The sequence below is a fragment of the Poecilia reticulata genome, chromosome 11, assembly GCF_904066995.2.
Source record: "Poecilia reticulata chromosome 11, P_reticulata-male-v2, whole genome shotgun sequence".
NCBI lineage: Eukaryota > Metazoa > Chordata > Actinopteri > Cyprinodontiformes > Poeciliidae > Poecilia > Poecilia reticulata.
Genome location: NC_088840.1, coordinates 5,621,997 through 5,636,136, shown reverse-complemented (window position 1 = coordinate 5,636,136; position 14,140 = coordinate 5,621,997). Strand labels below are relative to the sequence as shown.

Sequence of the window (14,140 nt, the reverse complement as noted above, 5' to 3'; positions counted from 1 at the left end):
AATGTAACAATATTTTTTTTACCTGCAGGAGTTGTCTTCAGCAGAAGAAAGAACCAATCAGCATGCTTTTTTGTCTGTCAGCAATATTGGATTTTTAAAAAAAAATTTCTTGCATTTGCAGGTGATGGCAAGTGATTGATATTGTATTTTATGATGCATTAGTGTCCACTTCAGTGGTCTGTGTAAATTGACAGCAAAAATAGCTAAAATTCTTATTTTAAGAAAGACTGATGTAAATGTACTAACCTGAGAGAAAAAAATAGCTATAATGCTCATTTTTTTAAAAATGAGGTAAATGTACTGCCTTGCTTCGCAAGGCAGTCCACTAACCTGAGAGAAAAAAATAGCTATAATGCTCATTTTTTTAAAAATGAGGTAAATGTACTGCCTTGCTTCGCAAGGCAGTCCACTAACCTGAGAGAAAAAAATAGCTATAATGCTCATTTTTTTAAAAATGAGGTAAATGTACTGCCTTGCTTCGCAAGGCAGTCCACTAACCTGAGAGAAAAAAATAACTAAAATGCTCATTGTAGGAAAGACTGATGTAAATGTACTGCCTTGCTTTGCTATGGTGTGCACTAAGCTGAGTAATTTTTCAAAAATCTATATAAAACACTGGGGATAGGTTTCAAAAACCTATATTAAACACTGAGGAGGAGCGTCAGTTGGTCATGTCCCATCACTTTGCTCTGAAGCACCTGGACAGAAAACCGTAAGCCCTAGAAAAGTTTTGAAAACATTTTACCGGAGCAGACATGCGGTGCTATTTCCTGACCAACTTTCATACCAATAGCACAAGTTTTGCGGCCATGAGAGCGATTTCAAAATTATTTTTGGGTCAAAATTCCACTCTGTTCCTCACTCTAAAAAGCGGCAGTTGGTTTCAGTTACACTCTAACGTTTCGGCAGTTGGAAATTTCGCTCGTTTTTCGCTTTTTACGTCGCCGTCGTAACTCCGATCCCCAATAAAAATAATAGCTCCAATGCCGGGGTCGAGCCACACGTTTTGATACCACTTTTGTGGGTGGGCACGCAGCGGTACGAGCCGCATTAACGGTAACGGAAGAAAAATATGGAATAATAAAGAGACATTCTATTAGGTGTAGAACAATAGGTGCCTGCCATGCAATGCATGGAGGCAGTACTGACTTGCTTCGCAAGTCAGTACTGCTCTCCTTATGCATTGCTATGGCATGCCCCTAACTAGAAAATTCCTGCAGAAATTTTAAAGGGGCATGCCAAAGTGTGCCCGTCGGCTTTGACGCAGTGTTATGATGTTAAAAATTAGCATTAATGCTAAAGAAAGCTGCAACGTAGTCAATTAACTGTGGAGAGGCAGAAGCATGTTGAATAAGCTGTAGTTGTACCATTCATTATGTTAAAATTGATGCATGAGCTAAAATTAGCCAATATGCTAATGTTAGCTTAAATGCTGGCAGTAGCATGTGGAGCAACAGGACAATGTTGTTTTAATTTTACTACTATATTCAGCACACTAAACATGTCTAATTAATGAGAAAATTGGCTAAAAGCTAACTTTAGGTGAAAATGCTAGTGTATTAGTGAAAGACAGTGAAATGATAACTTTTGTACTAATGCTAATGAACTGTCACTATCCTGAGAAATAAATAACATAAAAAACACTAATATTATTGCACCGCCTATGGCGGTGCACTAAAAGTTGAGGAATATACAGACTTTTAATTTGAAATTTTCAGTAAGCTTCATTTTAACTACCTCACCAATTTAATGTGTAACAGTAGTTTGTTTAAACCATGCGCATAAAGCACAAAAGAGCAATTACCTGATGTGAAAAATGTCAAGGCTTTTATTTTGAAATTTTTAGTAAGCTTCATAATTGTTACACATTGGATTAATGGCCACATTAATCCAATGTGTAACAGTCCAGCTATATAATGCCCAAAACAGCAAGTAGTTCTAAATGCCAGCTCAGCCCTAATGTGTGGTATCTGAGAGTTCCACCATGTTGTAGTTCTTCTATAGTAATTAATCCTCAGCCAACTGCTGTGTGTGTGCTGCGCAAGGCAATGCACTAGGGGGCAGTGAAGTGCTACTCTTTGTGCTAATATACTGAGAAAAAAAAGGTTAAAAAAAAAGTTCTTGCACCGCCTATGGCAGTGCACTGACATGAGAGGAGTATGCAGGCTTTTATTTTGAAAGTTTCAGTAAGCTTCATTTTAAGGACCACGCTAATTCAATGTGCAAGTCTGGTTTGTTTAAACCAGTACCATAAAGCCCAAAAGACCAATAACCTAACGTGAAAAATGTCGGGGCTTTTATTTTGAAATTTTTAGTAAGCTTCATTTCAATTAGCCACACTTATCCAATGTGTAACTGTGGTTTGTATATTCCACCAATATAATGACCAAAACAGCAAGTAGATCTAAATGCCAGCTCATCCCTATGTGATATTTGAGAGTAGTTCTGACCTTCAGTCATTGTAATTCTAAAGAGCAGCTCAACTATCGTGTGAGTGAGACACAAAGAGAGAAACAGATTCTAACTGTTAGTTTTTCTGAACAAAGCAGTCCAAACATCTCCTTCCTGTTCAGGAACTGCAAGAGTGATCCAAAAACTGTTTGAAGCATATAGTCAAGGGGGGTGAAATGCTAAAGTTTGTGCTAATGTTATTGAACTGCTTTGCTGCGCAAGGCAGTTCACTATCCTGAGCAGGCGGTGCACTCATGTGAGAGGAATATACAGGTTTTTATTTTGAAAGTTTCAATTAGCTTCATTTTAATGACCACACTAATTCAATGTGTAACAGTGGTTTGGTTAAACCAGTCATGTAAGGCCCAAAAGAACAATTGCTTGATGTAAAAATGGCCAAAGCTTTTATTTTGAAATTTTCAGTAAGCGTCATTATCAATGGCTACACTAATCCAGTCTGTAACAGTAATTTGGTAACACCAGTTTTTAAATCACCAGTAGAGCAATTGCAGGATGTAAAAATGATCAAGGCTTTTATTTTGAAAAATTTATTAAGCTTCATTGTAAATGGCCACACTAATCCAATGTTTAACAGTGGGTGTGTTAAACCACTTAAATAGTAGCCCTCTGCTTTAACTGTATGTTTGCCATAGTGTTTGTATTCTGACCCAGGAGCTGTTGCCATGTTCGGTTGCTATGGTAAATAGGCCACAGGGTGCCAGCTGTAAGAGAGACACACAGGGGGAGACAATTCTATCTGTTTGAGCCAGCCAGTTTCACTAAAACAAGCACACTGAACGACCCCTTCCCATTCAAGATCCGTAAGGCCGATCCGAAAACCGTTTGAAGCGTATGAGAGGGCTATTTGTCGTCTCCCATAGTACCGTGATTCATATCTGTAGGTCATTCACAGGAATTGCACTGATGAGAGAAATATGGTGTGTGCAGAGCTCAGTAATTTTTCAAAAACCTATATTAAACACAGAGGAGGAGCGTCAGTTGGTCATGACCCGTCACTTTGCTCTGAAGCACCTGGACAGAAAACCGTAAGCCCTAGAGAAATTTCGAAAACATTTTACCGGAGCAGGCATTCTTTGCCTACGGCGGTGCACTAACCTCAGGGAAGTATGCACTTTTATTTTGAAACTTTCATTAAGCTTCATTTTAACTACCTTACCATTTCAATGTGTAACAGTAGTTTGTTTAAACCAGTCACAAAAAGGCCAAAAGAGTCATTGAAAAATGTCAAGGCTTGCTGCGCAAGGCAGTTTACTATCCTGACAAATAAATAACAAAAAAGTTTAATATTATTGCACCGCCTACGGCGGTGCACTAAAATGGCGGGTCAAATGCAAATGTTTGTGCTAATGTTAATGAACTGCCTTGCTGCGCAAGGCAGTTCACTATCCTGAGCGAAAAAAGGTAAAAAAGCTGAATATTATTGCACCGCCTACGGCGGTGCACTAACGTGAGGAATATGCAGACTTTTATTTTGAAACTTTCAGTAAACTTCATTTTAACTACCACACCAAATCATAGTGTTACAGTAGTTTGTTTAAACCAGTCACATAAAGGCCAAAAGAGTAATGAATTGATGTGAAACATGTCAAGGCTTTAGTTAGGAGTTAGTTAGGCTGCAAAGAAATATACAGGCTTTTATTATAAAATTTTCAGTAAGCTTAATTTTAAATGGCCACACTAATCCAATGTGTAACAGTTGTTGGGTTAAACCAGTGATATAATGCCCAGAAAACTCTGCCCTGCCTGTAGATTTAACATTCTGTTCACCCTCCTTCTGTAGTAACTCAAAAACCTATATAAAACACTGGGGATGAAGCGTCAGTTGGTCATGTCCCATAACTTTGCTCTGAAGCACCTGGACAGAAAACCGTAAGCCCTAGAGAAATTTTGAAAACATTTCACCGGAGCAGGCATGCGGTGCTATTTCCTGACCAACTTTCATACCAATAGCACAAGTTTTGCAGCCATGAGAGCGATTTCAAAATTATTTTTGGGTCAAAATTCCACTCTGTTCCTCACTCTAAAAAGCGGCAGTTGGTTTCAGTTACACTCTAGGGTTTCGGCAGTTGGAAATTTCGCTCGTTTTTCGCTTTTTACGTCGCCATCGTAACTCCGATCCCCAATAAAAGTAATAGCTCCCTTCTCGGGTACGAGCCGCACGTTTTGATACCACTTTTGTGGGTGGGCACGCAGCGGTACGAGCCGCATTAACGGTAATGGAAGAAGATGTTATAATAATAAACAGACATTCTATTGGGTGTAGAACAATAGGTGCCTGCCATGCAATGCATGGAGGCAGTACTGACTTGCTTCGCAAGTCAGTACTGCTCTCCTTATGCATTGCTATGGCATGCCCCTAATAAACAGACATTCTATTGGGTGTAGAACAATAGGTGCCTGCCATGCAATGCATGGAGGCAGTACTGACTTGCTTCGCAAGTCAGTACTGCTCTCCTTATGCATTGCTATGGCATGCCCCTAATAAACAGACATTCTATTGGGTGTAGAACAATAGGTGCCTGCCATGCAATGCATGGAGGCAGTACTGACTTGCTTCGCAAGTCAGTACTGCTCTCCTTATGCATTGCTATGGCATGCCCCTAATAATAAAGAGACATTCTATTGGGTGTAGAACAATAGGTGCCTGCCATGCAATGCATGGAGGCAGTACTGACTTGCTTCGCAAGTCAGTACTGCTCTCCTTATGCATTGCTATGGCATGCCCCTAATAAAGAGACATTCTATTGGGTGTAGAACAATAGGTGCCTGCCATGCAATGCATGGAGGCAGTACTGACTTGCTTCGCAAGTCAGTACTGCTCTCCTTATGCATTGCTATGGCATGCCCCTAATAATAAAGAGACATTCTATTGGGTGTAGAACAATAGGTGCCTGCCATGCAATGCATGGAGGCAGTACTGACTTGCTTCGCAAGTCAGTACTGCTCTCCTTATGCATTGCTATGGCATGCCCCTAATTAGGTTCCCATTAGGTTCCCGTTCTTCTTTTATTTCCAATTTTGACTTCCAATGATTCACTTTGTAATGGTCTCGCTATGGTGTCTTGTACCAAAACTTATCAGCCAAACTCCTTTCACACGAGTCAGGATTAATTAGTTCTTCCTTTATTTCCATGTAGAATGGAGTGAAACTGTCAAAACACAAACAACTCAGGATGAGCTCAGCTTACAGAAGTGTTTTACATTCAGATACATACATTAGAAGTACAACTGACACAACGGCTACCTCAGAATGTTATGAGCGGCAATGCTACGTAACGACCTGAGAAATCTTAGCAGCCTGCTAGTTAGCAAAGACGTATCACATAATCAAATCGCCCGCAGGTATTTCCAAAACTAATAAACAAGTTACTTATTTTATCATATGTTAACATAAAGGCTAATTTTGAAGTATAAGCTGCTACTTACAGGCATTGCTTCGAAGAACTCGGCCGGAATGCGGCGTTCATAACAGACATTGTGTTCATCTGCTCTACCGCTACCAACCGTACTGATTACATAACATAAAAGTCGAGCAGTTCCCTAAAAGTCCAACAGATGGCAGCAATGCGCCATGCAAAACAAAACACCCTCAGTTTACAGGACACACTTCATTCTAAAGAGCCCCCTGGTGGTTGAAGAAAAATCTACATATAAACCGGAAAATACAATATATGAAAAAAAAATCGGAATGCTTTCTGGTATTGTTCAGGGGGCCGGACCAAATGTGGAGGCGGGCCGGAATACACAGCTTTATGGTGTTTTCTTTTGTTAATTGATTATAGTAAATATTTGAACATCCATGTAAGTTTTAAGACATTTCATTGTTATCTTTAGGTAGCTGTGAATCCACCCATGTTAATCTGAACCTATTTTGTTAAAGATTCAACAGATTTGTTGCAATCTTAAATATTTAATATGTCCTTTGTGTGCAGTGAAATGAACATTAAAGTTAATTCAGGAAACATTTTTGTCATCTTTCTACAGTATAAATTGAATAACGCCTCTATTAAAATCATATATTTGTGACATCAAACTCTAACTCCAGTTCATAAGGGTAGGTGTCCTCCAATCTTTAGATGTCTCTTCTTTAACACACCTGAGTCAAATCATGAGGTCAGAGGTCATTAGCACGACTCTGGAGAACTTGACTGTCCTAAGCTACCATTTAATTCAGGCGTGCTGGACCAGGACGTATATAAATGTTGCAGGACACCAGACATCGATGCCTGGATCTGAGGATCCTGTTAGAGGATCAGTGTGTTCCTGCAGCAGCTCCATCGGATCAGAAGATAGATGAGATCTGAAAGATCCTGATGCTCCAGAAAGTGAAATAACACCAGAACCAATCCATCAGTCAGCCGTTTTGTCCTGTGTAGAGATAAATATAAAATGTTATTTATACACATAGAAACTCAATAAACTAGAATCGAAAGGCAATTTATTTCATTTAATTTTATTCACTTAGTGAATAAAGTAAAAGGCAAATCAGAATATCTCACAAACTATATATACAAATATCAGCCAGCAACATGACTTAGGAATTTGATTGGAACCTTTTGGGCAAAACAGATACTGTAAGTACCACACAGATAATTTTTATGGATTAAAGACTCAAACTGTGCTGAGTGAGACAATAAAAATCCACGCTTAGCTTCCAACAGCTAACGTAAACATAGCTCACATAAACTTTAGCTCCTGCTAACAGAAACATATGAAGAGGGCAAAGTATCAAAATACCAGACATATAAAACGTAATCTGAAATCATTTATAATTACTCCATGTCTCATTATAATCGGAGAGCAAAGCCTGCAGGTTTAGCTCCTACTTACTTCAGAGGACAGACCACCGGGACGCTCCGTCTTGCTTCTGGGTTTGGCCTGGCTATTTTTCTGGCCAGCGAACCATTCCGCCACCCAGTGGTCCTTTTTCAGACCACTTAGTCTCCTGTACCGTTCAAAAACGCACAATATGTCTAGAAATAATTTTAGGATATTATAAGGAAGTGCTGAGATATACCGTTTTCCAGCGAACTAACGTATTTGCCACTTCGGCACAAGCACAGTGAGAAACGTCAGAGGATAAAAACACTAGACTTCGAGCAAAACTCAGATGTCCCAGCTTTTACTAGCATGTAAACGCACCATCTAGACACAAATCTGGGAGCTTCCCCGAAGCGTGAAATGAGTCTCAAAAATAGTTGTGCCGTATTTGTGTGTAAATCCAGTTTTGTGTGTGTGTACCAGGTGATTTGTGTGTACTTTTTCAACATGTATAGGCGTAGGAGAAGGTTTATTTTATTTTTAAGTTTTACAAATCGAGTATTACACACACAGATGTTTTTACACATGCACAAATCCTCTTATGCACGCAGAAATCATTTTACAAACACACACAAATCCTTTTACACATGCACAGATATTTTGAGACTATTTTCACTCCATACAAAACAGCCTAAGTTTATTACTGGACATGCTAAAAAAAAAAAAATAAAGATCTCAGCAAGATGAGAATTTTTCCTGGATCAAATGGGTACATCTAATTTTTTTTAAATAAAAACTTGTTTTTAAAGACAAAGAAGTGGTTTTTTTTAATGATGGCTTTTTCAAAATTCTGGTTCAGTTCTTAAGAATAAGGAACTTTAGAAGAAGCTATATTGGTATGAATTAGATTTTCTCAACTTGCTTAAACATTTTCTTTGTTTTATTGCAAAAACACAAAATCTTACAAAGTTGTTTTGCTCTAGTTTGTAGTTCAAAATGTTAGTGCACTTGAAATAAGACAAAACTAACTTATAGGTATCTTGTCCACAGGATAGGAGCTTAGCTTAGAGAAATAATTCCTGAATATTGATGAAAACAAATGTTACACTGGCAGTCTATGTCTCTTATACCATGGGAAAAACATCTTGTTATAGGTCCTATAACTTGCTGAAAAGTTACTTGTAAGTTCGTTTTGTCTTATTTCAAGTGTACTAAGAAACTAGACCAGAAATATTTGTTAAGGTTTTGTGGTTTTGCAGTGTACCGGAAATCAATTTCATTAAAAACTAATCATGTCTCTGGTCTTTGTCCTCGGGTTCTAACTGCATTGCTCCTCACTGTTCAAAGAGTCCTCGGTTGCATAACACACACACACACACACACACACACACACACACACACACACACACACACACACACACACACACACCAGATTGATTACACATATACAATTTGAAACTCCACAGATGGTCATGTTTTTGGACAACGAAGAATGGTTTGATCTTTTGTGAGACTGCAGTTCAACTGGCAGTTTAAAAACTAGCATTTTAGCTAGTTGAAGAGAAGCCCTAGGATTTATGAAGACGATAAAAAGAAACTCTCTGTGACCTGCCAGACAGATTAGAGATATATATACACAATGTTAGTTTATCCAGGCATGAACCATTTTATTTCTCTCATGAAGATGATGAGCTGGTAAAAAATATTCATAGTCCTTCCTTCTCCACAGTAAGGCTGAGACTGGTGGTCGAGGTGCAGAGACCTACAGTTTGGGTTTTCCAAAGTTTCCACAAGACAAAGTTCATACGGTCATTAGAAAAAGCTGGAATAAATTGTAATAATTTCTCCCTGTTACGTCAGACCTTTCAGGTAAAACCCAAAAACAATCAGGAGGGGCAGAACAAGCCACTCACATATTTACCAAGTCTGTTTTACAAGCAGTACTACGTCTTATTTTAGGAAAATACAGGATATAAGGGGGTGTGATGAGAGATTCTCTTCAGAGACTAGCATTTCTCAGCTGTAAGTGAGAAAAACGGCATCAAGAGGTGTGAGAAGTGTCTATAAAAGTAAATCTGATAAACTGCACATAAAAATAATAATAATAATAATAAAAAAATGACCAATCTTGGCTGGAGAGACACTTTAATATAAACGATTGCCACTTTAGCACTAGCCGCCCATGCACTTTGTCCATGGTGTCTCGGTGAGGTGTTTTTCAGATAATGGCTTGAAAAGCTGGAGCAGCCCCATTAGTCCTGGAATATTTTAATTGGCCTAAGCAAAGTGCTATTTTAAGAGGACTCAGCTCAAGTCCACTCTGTGGAAAAATGAAATCCTAATTTGGAGAAAGTGCTCCTTTTTTCCTAGCAATGCACCCACACGCACACACACAAAGATACTGCGCGCATTTAAATGCAACAAACCGACACACAAGCGCACGCACACACACACACACACACACACACACACACACACACACACATTTATATACTTACACAAACCTAGAAAAGGCTTACAGAGAATTCTTGCCCCAAGCACACATAATTCTCTGCTGATTACGCTGACTGTGGTTTAATGGAAGCCCCAATAACCCAGACTGCAGAACACCCCACCATCTCACACTTGCACGCACACGCACGCACACACACCCGCACACGCACACGCACACACACACACACACACACACACACACACACACACACACACACACACACACACACACACACACACACACACACAGTGAGAAGCTCGGGAGCACTGCTGTCAGAGAGAGACAGAAAGAGGACGGAGAGATTAAATTCTGCCAGGAGTTTTTTGTCTGTGAGATTGGTTCTTAACGTCCTCAGCACCCTTCACACTCCCTATTAGTGCAGTGAAGAAGCGAGAGGACAGAGGCAGGCCTGGTAAAAATAGGAAACTTCAGCAGAGACAATACTCTGAGGATACTTAACAATGTTATTAATCCATTAATCCTTGTTTGACATTTGCCAATGTATCACCCCCTGATTGCTCTTTCTTTTGGCGCTGCTGGCTTTCGTAGGTGCTCTGTATATGTGTCCCTTTGTTAGTTTTTTTTCTTTCCTTGTTTAGTTTTTTTCTCCATTACTAGCTTTTCTTGTGTCCCCACAGGATGCTTGTTTAAGGCGGAGGCAGCAGCACACTGAGAATTATGCCAACAAAAGGCTGCAAATTACGCATGGAAAAAGCCTGCATCTACAGCAGGTGACGCAAAAGTGCATGTATATTCTTTGAGAGAAAAATAATGAAAACAAAATTATAATTGTACAGTAAAGACAAAATTATATCTTTCCAGACTCAACCAAGTTCTGGATGGAATATGGATTTGAATGTCTGAAACTTAATAAAGTCAGGAGATACAAATATTTTTCCAAACCATTTTTTATATATATATAAATATACATATATGTATTACCTGGACCTGGGAAGATACTTAAATCAAATTGTGTACTTTTCCATATTCCTCAAGAGAGCAGAGAAATACTTGAGTAGTTTATTTCATTCATTACTTGTCCAACAAAAGGCGCATAAATGCTATGCTACATGTCGCATTTAAATTTGTTATATTAAACATTCTTAACAGATTCTACTTACTTTCCAAATTAAAGTTGGTGTAACTGATTGTATAAATATTCAAGCACAAATGTACAAAATTATAACTAGTTTCCCACCATTTTTGATTTCCTTAAGCTATGCTAACAGTGCATTAGCATGCTCCTATTAAAGCGTACAAATCCTCTAAAGACACCACATAGCTACGCTTGGAGTTGTGTCATTGGCCGCAAAAGTATTTTAAGTCCATTATTCACTCTCTTGAACTTCTTTTTATAGTTTCCATTGATTCCTGAGGGAAATGTCAAGCTCTTAAGAAGATAAATGCTGCTCCGCTGCTAAAAGTAGCTAACTTTGTCAATGTGACATTTGCTTCTGGTCAGGCAGCACAATGTAGGTTCAGCTTGGGGCTCTTTTTTTTTCTGGCTGAAAACAGAAGGTCACTGGGAGCCGTCAATGTGAAGCAGGTCTAAAAGTATAGTGCTGCATGCGCTATAGCAGATTGTTCGCTGACATTTCTCCATTGAATGCTGCGTCTTATTAATGCTCAATGTTTGTTGCACACTGCTGCTGTAGCAGCTGTACAACAATATTTCATGCCGATTCATTGTTCACAGTCAAATCCGCCTTATGCTTTCTGGAAAATGTGTGCCTTTTTTAAGAAAAGCGCTGCAAAACTTGTTTTGTTTAATCTGGATGAGATACAAAAAAACACGTATGCTAGAAACAATCCCCACCATATTGATGTAGGTGGTCAGGTTTGGCTTAGACATGAGGAAATGAGCAGAATCAGTGGAACATCAAGTTCTATGTCAACTTTTAAGTATGTGTTGCTTCTGATGAGCTTCCAAGTTGAATAGTGTTCTGGGATCAAGGGTGTGAAATTCATAACATTCAAGTGGCATCATGACAGTACAGTCATGGGCAAAAGTTTTGAGAATGGCACAAATATTATATTTTCGCATGATCTGCTGCCCTCTGGTTTTCATGTGTGCATGTCAAATGTTTTCATCACATACAGAAATACAATTGCAATTATACTATGAGTAACAAAAACTTTTATTGACAGAAGGTCACTGGGAGCCGTCAATGTGAAGCAGGTCTAAAAGTACAGTGCTGCATGCGCTATAGCAGATTGTTCGCTGACATTTCTCCATTGAATGCTTTGACAGAATGAGTTAATGCAGCAAGTCAATATTTGCAGTGTTGACCCCTCTTCTTCAGGACCTCTGCAATTCTCCCTGGCATGCTCTCAATCAACTTCTGGACCAAATCCTGACTGATAGCAGTCCATTCTTGCACAATCAATGCTTGCATTTTGTCAGAATTCCTAGATTTTTGTTTGTCCACCCGTCTCTTGATGATTGACCACAAGTTTTCAATGGGATTAAGATCTGGGGAGTTTCCAGGCCATCGACCCAAAATCTCTGTTTTGTTCCCTGAGACAGTTAGTTATCACCTTTGCTTTATGGCAAGGTGCTCCATCATGCTGGAAAAGGCATTGTTCTCCAAACTGCTCTTGGACGGTTGGGAAAAGTTGCTCTCGGAGGACATTGTTGTAATCTGTGTTTTTCTGTGTAGTTATTATATTTTCTGTGTTTAGTCCTGTTTCCCTGTGAGTCTCTGTCCTGTCCTTCCTGTTGATTGATCCCAGTTGTGTCTAGTTTCCTGATTACCCTTCTCATGTATTTAAGTCCACCTGTTGTCTTTGTTTCTTGTCGGATCCTCGTCGTGTGTACTACCCTGTCTTCCCGTCGCTCCCTGAGAAACCTGTTGTTTGGATTATTTAATCATTAAATCATCATCATCATTACTTTACATGGGTCTGCCTGCGTCCTCTCTTACTTCACCAAAACCAAATCATGACAGAAGGACCCGACCAGACAAAGGTGAGGATTGCAGTACACCATCATGGACCCAGCAGACTGGCGATTGATGATGAGGAACATCCAGGGCTACGCTGACGAGGTGGCGAAGCCGTATGTTCCTGGCAGCCGCCTCAACGCCGCCGGATGCTAGTCTGGCTGGAAGAGTGGATTCCGCGTTGCCCTTATCCGGGTTTGGAGCTGCTGCGCCAGGAGGTAGAGTGGGAATTCCCGACGGCGAGAGCGGTGTTGAAAGCAGAACCTTTCAACACCCCACTCTCCCTCCCCCCCCTGAGCAAGCTCTGCACTGCTGGTAGCCCGATCCCGCAGCTGAAACACTTTTAAGAGACGGTCCTGGCGCTTGCTGGTCTTTCTTGAGCGCCCTGGAGCCTTTTTGGCAACAATGGAACCTCTCTCCTTGAAGTTCTTGATGATGCGATAGATTGTTGACTGAGGTGCAATCTTTCTAGCTGCGATACTCTTCCCTGTTAGGCCATTTTTGTGCAGTGCAATGATGACTGCACGTGTTTCTTTAGAGATAGCCATGGTTCACAGAAGAGAAACAATAATGCCAAGCACCAGTCTCTTTTTATAGTGTCCAGTGGTGTCATTCTTACTTAATCTTGACAGATTGATCTCCAGCCCTGTCCCCATCAACACCCACACCTGTGTTAATGGAGCAATCACTGAAACGATGTTAGCTGGTCCTTTTAAGGCAGGGCTGCAATGAAGTTGAAATGTGTTTTGGGGGATAAAGTTCATTTTCTAGGCAAATATTGACTTTGCAATTAATTGCTGTTAAGCTGATCACTCTTTATAACATTCTGGAGTATATGCAAATTGCCATTATAAAAACTGAAGCAGTAGATCTTGTAAATATTAACATTTGAATCATTCTCAAAACTTTTGGCCATGACTGTAATATCTCCATCCAAATTCAGAGATCAACTAACCATCTGGGAGCTACATGTCAATGGACCGTGAGTGAAGTCTATGGTCAGACAGGCTTACTTTTTTCAAGCTTCTGGCATGCCGATGTGAGAGAAGCATAATCACGTCATTCGATAATTAGACAGTGCATTTGCATAATGTGAGGTGTGATTCAGACAGTAACTGAGTAATGTTAATATTACTGTGTGTGGTGCATCACTGAATGGAGTTATATATCTATACAGTCATATTAAATAACATACAATGACATTGACAAGTTCGGTTGCTTAAAGTAATACAATTTACAAAGTGAAACTAAAACATAAGTCTATGCTCCGCCATTAAAAGTAGCTAACTTTGTCAATGTGACATTTGCTCCTGGTCTAAACAAGGATAGACTTATGTTTTAATTTAATATGATGACTTTCTGCTAATAAATACACAATATTTAAGATTAGAATATTACATCAGCAGAAAAAAGTATTTTAATTCAGAAATTTTGATTTAATGAAAACCTGAAGGAAATCTCAAGAAACAAG

At 39.5% G+C, this 14,140-nt stretch overlaps 1 long non-coding RNA gene across 1 annotated transcript in view; it reads right to left on the bottom strand.

Moving 5' to 3' along the window:
• Positions 1–7,924, bottom strand: part of LOC145553813 (uncharacterized) — a 30,568-nt gene extending 22,644 nt beyond the window's left edge. The window contains exons 1-2 of the long non-coding RNA XR_014089862.1: positions 7,303–7,924; positions 5,899–6,840 (exon numbers count right to left, since the gene is read on the bottom strand). This is a non-coding gene — a long non-coding RNA (uncharacterized LOC145553813). The remainder of the gene's footprint in view (positions 1–5,898; positions 6,841–7,302) is intronic.
• Between the last annotated feature and the right edge of the window lie 6,216 nt (positions 7,925–14,140).